The following is a 10,275-nucleotide window of genomic DNA, read 5'->3' on the forward strand; positions in this document are numbered from 1 at the left end:
GAGTCCACCTCACTCCTTTAGCAGCCTCCAAACACGCTTACCCACCTCCTCTGTCCCCCGACCCTCAGTCCAGGGGAGACAGGCGATCCGTGCCCTCCTCTGGGTTCCTGGCGTCCCCGGGACATGACCAGCCCCTGAGTGATCCCCGTTCTGCATCCGTCTGCTCTGCAGATCTTCCAGCCCCTGGGTGATCCTTGCTCAGCATAGGTCCTCCGGCGTCCCCGTGCTCCTAGGTCTGCTGGCTCCTGAGGTATTCCTCCCCAGGTGCATTCCCCATCTGCATTCCACTGCCCTGGCACATGCCCCCCACCTTAGACATTCCCCCTCGTCCTGAAAGGTCCCATCCCAGGTTTGCTTCCTGTACTCCTGCTATCCTGCTCTGACGCTGGGTAGCGAGGGGTTAAGGATGCTGAGAAAGCACAAAAAGGGGTGCTGAAGGGGCAAGTTGCCTGATTTTAGACACGTCACGTGGGTGAGTGGGCCTGGGCTGTCCTCCCCCAGGGTGGTTTCAGAGCCTCCAAGCCAGGTTCCATGGGCAGGAGCAGGGCACAAGAGAGTCAGGGCTGTCCTGGCACAAAGGACGTGGAATGGAGAGTGGTGGACACTCACAAGCAGGTGTTGCTGCTGTGGCAATTGCCCTTCTGAGCATAGCCCTCTGTTCTGTCCCAGTGCCCCTTTATCCCCTCAGTTATGACACAGGGAGAGGGGACAGTTTTCAGGGCACCTTGTCACCCAGCACCCTTTGGGGCTCAAGGAAGAAGCAGAGCGGGTGTCTGCTCCCAGTCCTGCCATAATCTGTCCCCCACTGCCACCTCCTCTTCAAGGGATGGCTCCTCAGAAATAAACAGGCTCCATCCTTTGCTCTTCTCCTCTGCCTTTCTCTGAAAAACCAGGAGTTTGTCACCAGCTTCTCATCACTGGCCGCTCTGTGTGCAAGTGATAGCAGCCATAATTGCCCCAGTCAGCAGGACAAATAAATGGCCCGAAACATGATATGCAGGAGCTTCCTGGGATAAAAGAATTTCTAAGGAGAGGTTTTATTTTCCCCTTGGAGCCCCAGTCTCTTATGGTCTGGTCCTAACACAAAGGCTGTCCTGAATTTCCCGTCTCACTTTCTCTCCTCACAGCTGGCAAGTTGGGTGCTGCTTTGGGGCACCCTTTCCCCTGTGCTGATGCCCTGGTACGCTGGGCTGTGGTGACGGCAAGTCACGCAACCTCCCCATGCTCGTTGTGGCATCCCCAGGCTGCGGTGCAGCTTCCTGGCTCCTGTTTGTAGTTCTGGGGGAGGTGACACACATTTGGCAGCAAATTAAACTGGGGCAGCCACAGCCGTAGGCTGCTGTCAGCGCCTGCCCCCCCTCCACTACCTGCCTGGTGCTGGGGGTGCTGTGGATACTCCCTTGAGCTGCAGTGGAGTGAGGCCAGGCAGGAGAATGTGCCTAGCCCTGCCTCAGGCCACTCTGCAGGACCTGGCACCCCGAATGGGTGTGGGGGGTCCTGGCGACTCATAAAGGAGCCAGGGCTGTGTATCTGGGTCCCCACCATCCCCTCCCTGTCCCCATGAACCCTGGCTCACTGGCATGGAAAAGGTTCTGTCCCCACAGGGTGTATCATTAACCCAGAACTGAGTCATTAATGACCCCTTCTCTCCCGAGCCCCCATCATCATAAATTAGCCTTCCCCGTAACTTCCTTCTCCCTTGCTACAGTTTAAGCTTGTGGCTTCCTGTCCTAATTAACTAGTGAGGTTAATTGGCCTCTAGCCTCTTTACACCTCTGAGCCTCTCTGAGGGGTGGGTCATTTCATCCACTGATCCTGTGCTGACCCTTGTACCCTTCCAGTCATTGTGAGTTCTCCCCCTGCACCAGGCATGGAAAACGCCAATGTGGCCATGTTCAGGCCACGGCTGAGGGCCTGTCCCAGCTCCTGGGAGATGGGTTTTTCCTCCCCAACCTGCAATCTGGGGTGGGTACTTGCCACCTACTCAGCACCCTATCCCAGACTTCATCCCTATCTCTGTCCCCATTCCCAGTTCTATCCCTGTCTTCATCCTCAATCCTGTTCCTATTCCCATTCCCACCCTTATCCCTCTACCACTTTCATTCCATTACCTATTCCTGTTCCTGTCCCCATTCCCAACCCTATCCTCATGCCCATCACTGTTCCTATCCCATTCACTCTTTTGCTCCTCTTGTCCCTGGCCCTGCTGCGTGGTGGTGCCAGAGACCCCATCCTGCTCCTGGATGCCTCGGCATATCCCATGCCACCTTCATGACCTGGCCATCTGTCTGCCGTCCATTTGCTATCTCAAGCCTAGGGCTAGGGATCCCTGTCTTGCCTGCCTCAGGAAGTGGGTGCAAGGGTGGGTATCCACAAGGAGGAGGAGGATGCCAGGAGTAAGATGGGCAACGTCAGCCAAGTGGTGGGGAGAAGCCTGGACCAGGTTTCGTGGTCCTTCTGTGCCAGCCTGGGGACCCGCACGCTGCCACCCACCCCAGGGAACCTGCAGGGACCCTAGAACCTGCTCAGCCCTTTGGATCTTGCCCTGATGCCAAAGCATACCCTGTATCCTGGCACCCTGGGCTGGGGCTTCTGCTGCTGGGAGCCCTCCATGCCGGGAGCCCTCCATGCCAGCTGCCTGCGCTGCTGCTGACCTTCCCTCCCAGACTGGCAGGCATTGCCTGCTATGTCCTGCTGCTGGGGGAAACTTTCTTGATTTTTATAACGCTGCTGATGCTCCCCAGCTGCCAGCCCTGTGCCAGCCTGCCTGCCCAGCCCTGGGGCGGTCCAAGGGGGCCGTTCCCGGGCAGAGCTGGGCGGGGGGGCTGCAGGGCCCGTCGACCTACACAGCTGCATAGCTTGTCTCCAGCTATTAAACAAACTCCTCCAGCTCTCCCTCCTCCCCTCGGTTCGTTTCCCGCCTGCCAGACGCTGCTTTAACTCTCTGCTGCCCCGCTCCTTGCCCGGCAGCTGCCTCTCGCCGCGCTCCAGAGATTTAACTCACAGGAAGGACTCCCTGGACTCGCAGTGCCCCCCAGCTCGGCTGGGCAGTGGTAGGGTGGCCCTCCAGGTTCCCAGGGTGCCCACAGCCTGGCACCATCCTGTAGGCTGTAGGGCAGGAGCAGGCAGAGCAAGTCAGAGCTGCAGGGCAGCATGCCAGGCACCCTGCCTGCCCTTGCAGGACTTCGCTGCGGGTGCGGCGACTGCTGCCGGGCACCCACGCTGTGAGCAGGGCTGGGAGACCCCAGAGATGGGGTCTAGAAAGGGGAACACTGCTCTGGAGCTGAGCAGGAGTAGAGAGTGCAAGGTCTCAGGGTCACAGAGCAGGGGGATGTGGGACCAGTGGGTAGGAGGTAAGGGGATGCAGGGACTTGGGGGAATGCAGGCAGGGGGATGCAGGTTGGGGGGGAGAAAGAAGCTGCAGGACGATGCAAAGGCTGGCTGGGAGGAAGAGTGCAAGGTGAGGGACTGGGCCTCCTTGGACCCATCTCAGCTTTTCCCACCCCACTGTGGGAAGTGATGCTGAGAACTGGCCCAGCCCCCCTGGAGAGTTCAAACAGCAGGTTTCCCCTGCAGGTAAAGGAAACAGGATTCCTCCAGAATGGCCACTCCCTTTCATTGCTTCTAAGAAGGGCACACCTTGGTGCACAGAGGCAGCAGTGCCACAGCCTCGTGCTTCCAGCCTGGCTCAGCTTGGCAATGCCACGGCAGCAGCCTCCATCCCCCACAGTCCCTAGAAAGTGCCTGCACACTACAGCTCCATAAGTAACCACAAACAGCTCCCAGCTCAGGAACCACTGCAGGGCATGCAAAGAAAGAGCAGGATTTGTCCCTTCAGGTTGAATCAAGCCCTCTGGAAGGGTTGACCTGGTGACACCATGCTCTGCTGTCGCCATCCCAAGACACAAGGACAGGAGCGACCCTGTCCAGCCCCTCCAGAACCTCCTTGATTGCCCTCTGCCTCCCACTCTCCCTTCCACGGATGTTTGGGATATCTGGGCCATCACTGCTCTGGTCCCAGTGACAAATGCTTGCCTGAGTGGGGTTTATTATTGTAAGAGCCTGAACATGGCTCTAGCCAACTTTATGCCTGGGACCAAGCCAGAAGCTGCAGGGCACCCTTTGGCACAGCCACCCTGAGGATGAGCTGTCCCCAAGCCAGGCACCCCCTGAGTGCCAAGGGGTTGGGTACCAAGCCCCTGGCATTGCTCAGCACCCCTAGGCAGCACCCCTAGGCAGCAGCAGATGGGGCCACAAGCAAGCCCCCAGTCCCAGGCAGGGGATGAAAATAAGTAGCTCCATCCTCTCCGAGGCAGTACTTGGGTGGGGTGCAGGGGTGGAGTTGCTGAGAGCACACACACACACACACACACACACACACACTGCTTCTCCCCTGTTTTGCTCCCCAGCTGGGCTGTCGTGGGCTGGAGTGCAGTGGGCTCAGTGATCGATGGCCGAGGCATGGGCTTGCCAAGCCCTGCGTGTTTGGAAGGCGCCGTGTTTGTCTTGGCAGGAGCAGGGATGTCATCTCCTCCGCCTCACACCATGATGAGCTGGGAAAGTCAATGGGGGGTTGTGCTGGAGAGGGTGCCCGAGCTGGTCTCCCGGCAGTAACAGAGGGGTCTGCACTGGATAGGCAGCTTAGATCCCAGCCAGGTGCAAGGACAAGCAGAGGAACCTGGCTGGTGCAGTGGTTGATGGGTGGACAAGTTGAGCCTGTTGTCCTCTAGTAGAGCAGGTTTCACTGTCCAGATGTGCCCTGCACTTGGAGATGCCCTCAGGCAGAGCTGCCCCCAGCACCTGAACCAGTGCCGTCCCTGTGCTTCACAGGTGGAGGAACTGAGGCAGGGGGGCAGCACCAGCAGGTGCCATGGGGCAGGGGGCTGAGGAGCCAGGAGCAGGATGGGCACCAGGCAAAGCAGAATTCCTTGGGCAGAGGACAGCCTGGCCGCACCTCTTCTGGGAAGGGGATGAAGCAAGGACATGAAAGGTGGTACTGGATCAATGCCCAGCCCAGTGCCGGCGGCAAAGGCGTTTGAAGAGTGTCTCTTTCTGACGACGTCAAGGCTCTGGCGGATCGATAGCTGTCTACAAAGGCAAGGGCAGACCCTGCTGGGGGTCCCCAGGCAGAGCAGGAGCTTTAGATCGTCGGGAGATGAGTACCCTGGAAATATCTGCAGCATGATGTGCTGGTAGGCATGGGGCTGGGAAAAGCTCGAGCCTCATGAAATGGGAGCTGACCCCAGTGCTGACCCCAGGGCTGGGGCATTTCACTCCCCAGCTGCACCCCAGGAGGCTCAGATGACATTGCTGGCACACAAGCCCTGCCTGGGACTGTGGGCAGGGGATGTCCGGTGCTGCCTGTGGGCAAGGGATATCCGGCGCTGCCTGTGCCAAACTTGACTATGGGCACTCATCCTGCTCTGCCCCCATGCTGGCTTCTGAGCCAAGAGAGGAGTGCTATGCCCGCTTCCAGCTGTGGTTTGTTTGGCAATACCAAGGTCATTCATCCTTGTGGCTCTTCAGAGAGAGAAGCCATCCCTCACCCTTGCATAGCATGCACACCCACCTTGTCCATCTCCTCCCCTGACCCCACAAGCACATCCTCAGACTCTGCAGCAGCAGGAGCATCATGTGTGCCTGACCAGGACTGAGCATCCCTGGTGCCCTCTGGCCCATGTACCGGACTGTGGCATGGTGTGGGACCACATTTGTGTCACTTCACATTCTCCCATGGAAATGGGCAGGAACTGTGCTAATGGAAAGCATATCTGCCTCCCCCTGCTTTGCCATGGGGTGCTGTGGCATCCCATGCAGCTCCCTGTGTCCGGGGAACTGGTGTAGAGTGATGCCAGGGCATGAGGACATGCACAGAATGGCAAGGATGTGTCACAGAGTGCAGCTATGCCACAAGCTTGGCATCCCCATCCATCATGTCCCCATGGACATCAAATTTAAGACTATTGGTGATTTTTGAGCAATACAAGATCCCTTCCTGGCTCTGGGGGAAGGGTGGGGTGATGGCAGGCTGCCTGCCCCATAGATGCTTTGTGCCCCATGGTGGTGCTGCACTGGCCAGGCAGGAGCTGGTACAAGGACTGCCACAGGCAACTGCACTGGGAAGTAAGCCACAGGGCCAGAAGAAGCACATCTGCAGGGCAAGGACAGCACTGGTTGAGGTGCAGAGCCTCTGGACTCTCCTTCGTTGCTGCCTAGGAGCCATTCTCTAGCCCCCATAAATGCAAGGGAGATGCTTGATGTTGTCTGTGGGAGAGGGACAATGGGATAATTCATGAGTTTTAAGGTAACTTCCCAATTTTCTGGGGCTACCAAAGTCTTTAAAGAGTCTGGGAAGGTAAGAGAGACAGAGGGTGGGAGCCAGAAGCTCCATGGCACAGCCCTGATGTGCCAGTGTGCCACTTAAGTGGGTCAGTGGTACAGCCATGGGCACTGGTGGGCACAGAGGAGCTGGAGAGGACAGGAGCCAGAATGGCCCAAGGGCTGGAAGAAACTGGGACACCTCCATGCACGTGGGTCCTCTCAGAAAAGTTGGCCCAGGAGCTGGGTCAGCACACAGGGAGAAAATAGGAAAGGATTTCTGGCTGCTGCAGGACCCAGCTATACTCATCTCCAAGACCCACTGCTGCAATGTGCCCAAGGATGGACGCCTTCATCCTGGTGAGGACAGCCAAGAGTTGGCCACAGCACCATGCCCAGCACAGTCCAGCCACCCCAAGCCTCCCTCCAGGGCTGGAGAAAGGATTTTCATTCCAGCAGGAATCCAGAGTCCAGAATCCAGACTTGGAAAATGGTGAGAACACTGCTGGAAGGGTTCTCTGTGGAGCACAGGGTAACTGGGAGAGCTCCCTCCTGATCCCTGCAGCTGTGCTGCCCTTGGATCCTCCCTCTCCAAGAAGCACAACCTGCCTCTTCCCAGCAAAATTCCCTCAAAAAGATGCTCCTGGGTCGCCGTGGCAACCGGCAGGCGCAACAAGGGTGGATGCAGGATCCGACCCCCATCAATCCTGCAAGCCTGGGCTGCTTCCCAATAGCTCTGCAGACTGATTGCTGGCTCCTTGTTGGGGAGGCGCCCCCTCCTCAGGACAGGGTTCCAGCTGAGAGGGGAAAGAGGCCCAGGCCTCGCCTCGGCTGCCGATGCTGATGCTGGCACATGCCTTGTCGGGAAGCTGCCTCCCTCCCTTGCCCTTCACCACCACTCCTCCCCAGCCTGATGCCTGAACTTCAAAGCCGCCAAAGGGCCACATGGCCTGGAGCATCTTTTCTACATCCCTTCCAGGGCGGAAAGGATGCTTTGAAAGCCCCTGGCCCTTCTCCCCTCCTCCGCAGGATAATTTCCATTTTTTTCAAAACCCCACTCAAAAGGAACCTTTTTCCTCTTTGTTTCTCTCCTCTCTCTCTTTTTTTCCCCCCATCGTCTTTGTCAGCTGAAAATATGCAATCCACCAGGGAGGGCAGGTGGGGGGAACTGCCAAAGGTTAGCATCAGTCCTGGGCTGAAAAATCTGCCAGAGAGGGATGCAGATTCTCCCCACTGCCTTCCAGGTGGGGGAAGTTCTGCCTCAGAAGAGCTCCTTTTGCCCAGGCTGGGGGTCAGGGCTTTGCTCCTGCCGTGCTGAGGGTGTGCACAAGGGACAGCAAGGTTTGGAGGCAGAGTCCGCTCAGGATATGACGTGACAGCCAGGGCAGGGGCTGGATCCCCCCCCCTCTGTCCCAATTGTTTTCCTGTGGGTTGGGAGATGCCCAGGGATTCCCAGCAACCGGAGGTGGGATGTCCAGGCACCCCGGTGAGGGGATGACCCAGCAGGGCAGGGATCAAAGGCAGAGGAGGGGGCGGGCGGGCAGGCGGGCAGCCCGGGGCTGGAGTGTGGGAGGGAGGCAGGCAAGCAGCGAGAAAGGATGTGCTTTACCTAACATCCCACTCCACCACAGAAGGGATGGAAGAGAAAAACAACCTGGGGGCTTGTTGTCTTCCAGAGATGCTGTCAGGGGCCACCAGGCATCAAGCGGTGCGAAAGTAAGCTGGGAAATGAAATTGGGATGAATCACTCGGAGCCGGCAGCATTCACCTGAGCCACAAACCTGCTACAAACCTGGAGAAAGCAGAGGTCCCAGCTCCCAGAGCTGCAATTTTAATCTTACACCAGCTTCACAGTTCCAAAACCGGCTTCTTTTTGTGTGTGTGTGTGTCCCCACTGAGGATAGGAACGTTGCAGCAGAACATCTCAGCACAGGGGTAATGACAGGCATCATCTCCCCTCAGACCGTGATGACCTAGTAGCAGGATGCAGAAGCCAGGACTTCTGGGCAGGACCTATCCTTGGGCACCCTGCAGGGTGTGAGTGGGTGCTGGGTGTGGGGATCCAGGCAGGAGATGACCTGGGAGGCTTCAGCATCAGCAGGAAGGGAGGTTGAGAGAATGGGACACCCGGTGGAGACAAACTTGCCCGGGAGGCAGGAGGCAAATAGTAGGAACAAATTGTCTGCAGAGCCCCAGGGCAGCTGTGGGTCATTCGTTGGCACCCAGGCATGGAGATGTGAGGAGCAGGGAAGTGAAGGTGCTGCTGCTAAACTGGAGAGACTCCAGTGGGAGCGGGGATTGAGTACTGTCTGAACTGACTGGGCTGGCCACCTCACCATGGGGGCCTCCATGGCAAGGGGGGCTGGGGACAACCCACCCAGGCAACATCTTAGCCACCTGAAACAGGCTGGTAGCTCCAGCCCCATGGTGCAGCTCAGGGTGTGATTTATGGAGCAAGAGATCAGCCAGGAGAAGGAGATGGCACCAAGGTGCACATGGCAGACACTGATGGAGGGGAAGGGGCTTTGGAGCAGGATGGGGTGAGTCACAGGTGGCTAGGCTGGAAATTCTTTAGCCCTTCTCAGGGGTTTACTCCTGTGGCAAAGGAAATGTTCCCATCAAGCATTGCAGATGCCTGGGGCATGTCTGTTCACACGGAGTCATCCTGGGGCACAGCTGGAGGGAGGGAGCAGAGCCCATCGTAGCTGAGGGGCTGGCTGGACAGACCTCGCCCAGCTCTGGTGGTCCTGCATCCGAGGCATCCACCTCTCCTCCCCACTGGAGGCATCTGGGAGGAGAGGCGTCTGTCAGAGAGTAAACTGAGGCACAGTGGGGTCTGCAGGGGCGTTCAACCAAGGTGGGGGTGTCAGCAGCTCTGGGGTTCACAGCCACAGCTCGTCCCAGGAAGCTCGCTCAAGGCTGGGTGGGACCGTGGGGCTCCTGTGCTGCCTGATAGGCAGGCAGCTCCTGGCAGAGCACTGCCAGCACTTGCCTCGGCTGGCCGGGGACCTACCCACAGGAGCAAGGACATCCCGGCTCTGCCTGCGCACCCCGGGCAGGTGGCATCGGGTGTCCGCAGTTGCGAGCTGCCTTTCATCTCCTTCCAGGCAGGGGCTCGCTTTCCATCACCTGCTGTCCTCCAGGATGGAGGCCAAGAGAGCTGCCGGCAGGGCTGGTGTGCGAGACACGGCCGCTCTGCCTGCACGTCCTCTGGCTGCAGAGGGGGTGGCCAGGAGCCCGAGATAGGCCACGGGTGCCAAAGCAGCATCCCACTCTACACACCCACGCACCCTGCTCCCAGATCCTCGTCTCAGGGTGGGCTTAGCTGGGGATGAAGCCTGGCAAAGCCTTCAATGCAAAACTTTCCATTGCCTTCAGCTCCTGCAATTAGCAGGAAATCAGGAGCTGGGGTGCAGCCGGGGGGTGCGTGTGTGGGCTGGTGGGGAGAGAGTGCTGCTGGGACATGCGTGGTCAGCAGCATGTGCACGTCCAGGCATGTGTGTGTGAGATCCATCTCGCTCTCTCTGTGCATTTCCAAGACAGCCTTGCACGCCTGTGAGACTGCAGCATCCCTTTGCTGCAGCCTTTCTCAGCGTGTGCAGCCTAATGAGCCGGCACAGCAGAGTTAATTGAGGGGACAGACAAGCAGATCTCGTCATTAAGGAAAGTGCTGCAGCAGGTACTGGTGACAAGATGCTGTCTGTCCCCCCAGGCTGACGGCAGCCCCCGCAGGAGACAGTGACAGCCTGAGTCCCCAGGGAAGATGGCTGAAGACGAACATCTCGTGCTGCAACCCTCACCCGGGGCTGACTCCATTAGCAAAAGCAGCCAGGGAGTGGGAATTGCCGCTGCCTGCATGGAGGAATAAACTCGGCATGGGTAGTGTCAAGCCATGAACCCTGCGGCTTGCCCTGCCTGCGTCCTGCCCACAGCCCTGCTTGCACCCTCTGCTCAGAA

This window comes from Dryobates pubescens, chromosome 1 (genome assembly GCF_014839835.1).
Source record: "Dryobates pubescens isolate bDryPub1 chromosome 1, bDryPub1.pri, whole genome shotgun sequence".
Taxonomy (NCBI): domain Eukaryota; kingdom Metazoa; phylum Chordata; class Aves; order Piciformes; family Picidae; genus Dryobates; species Dryobates pubescens.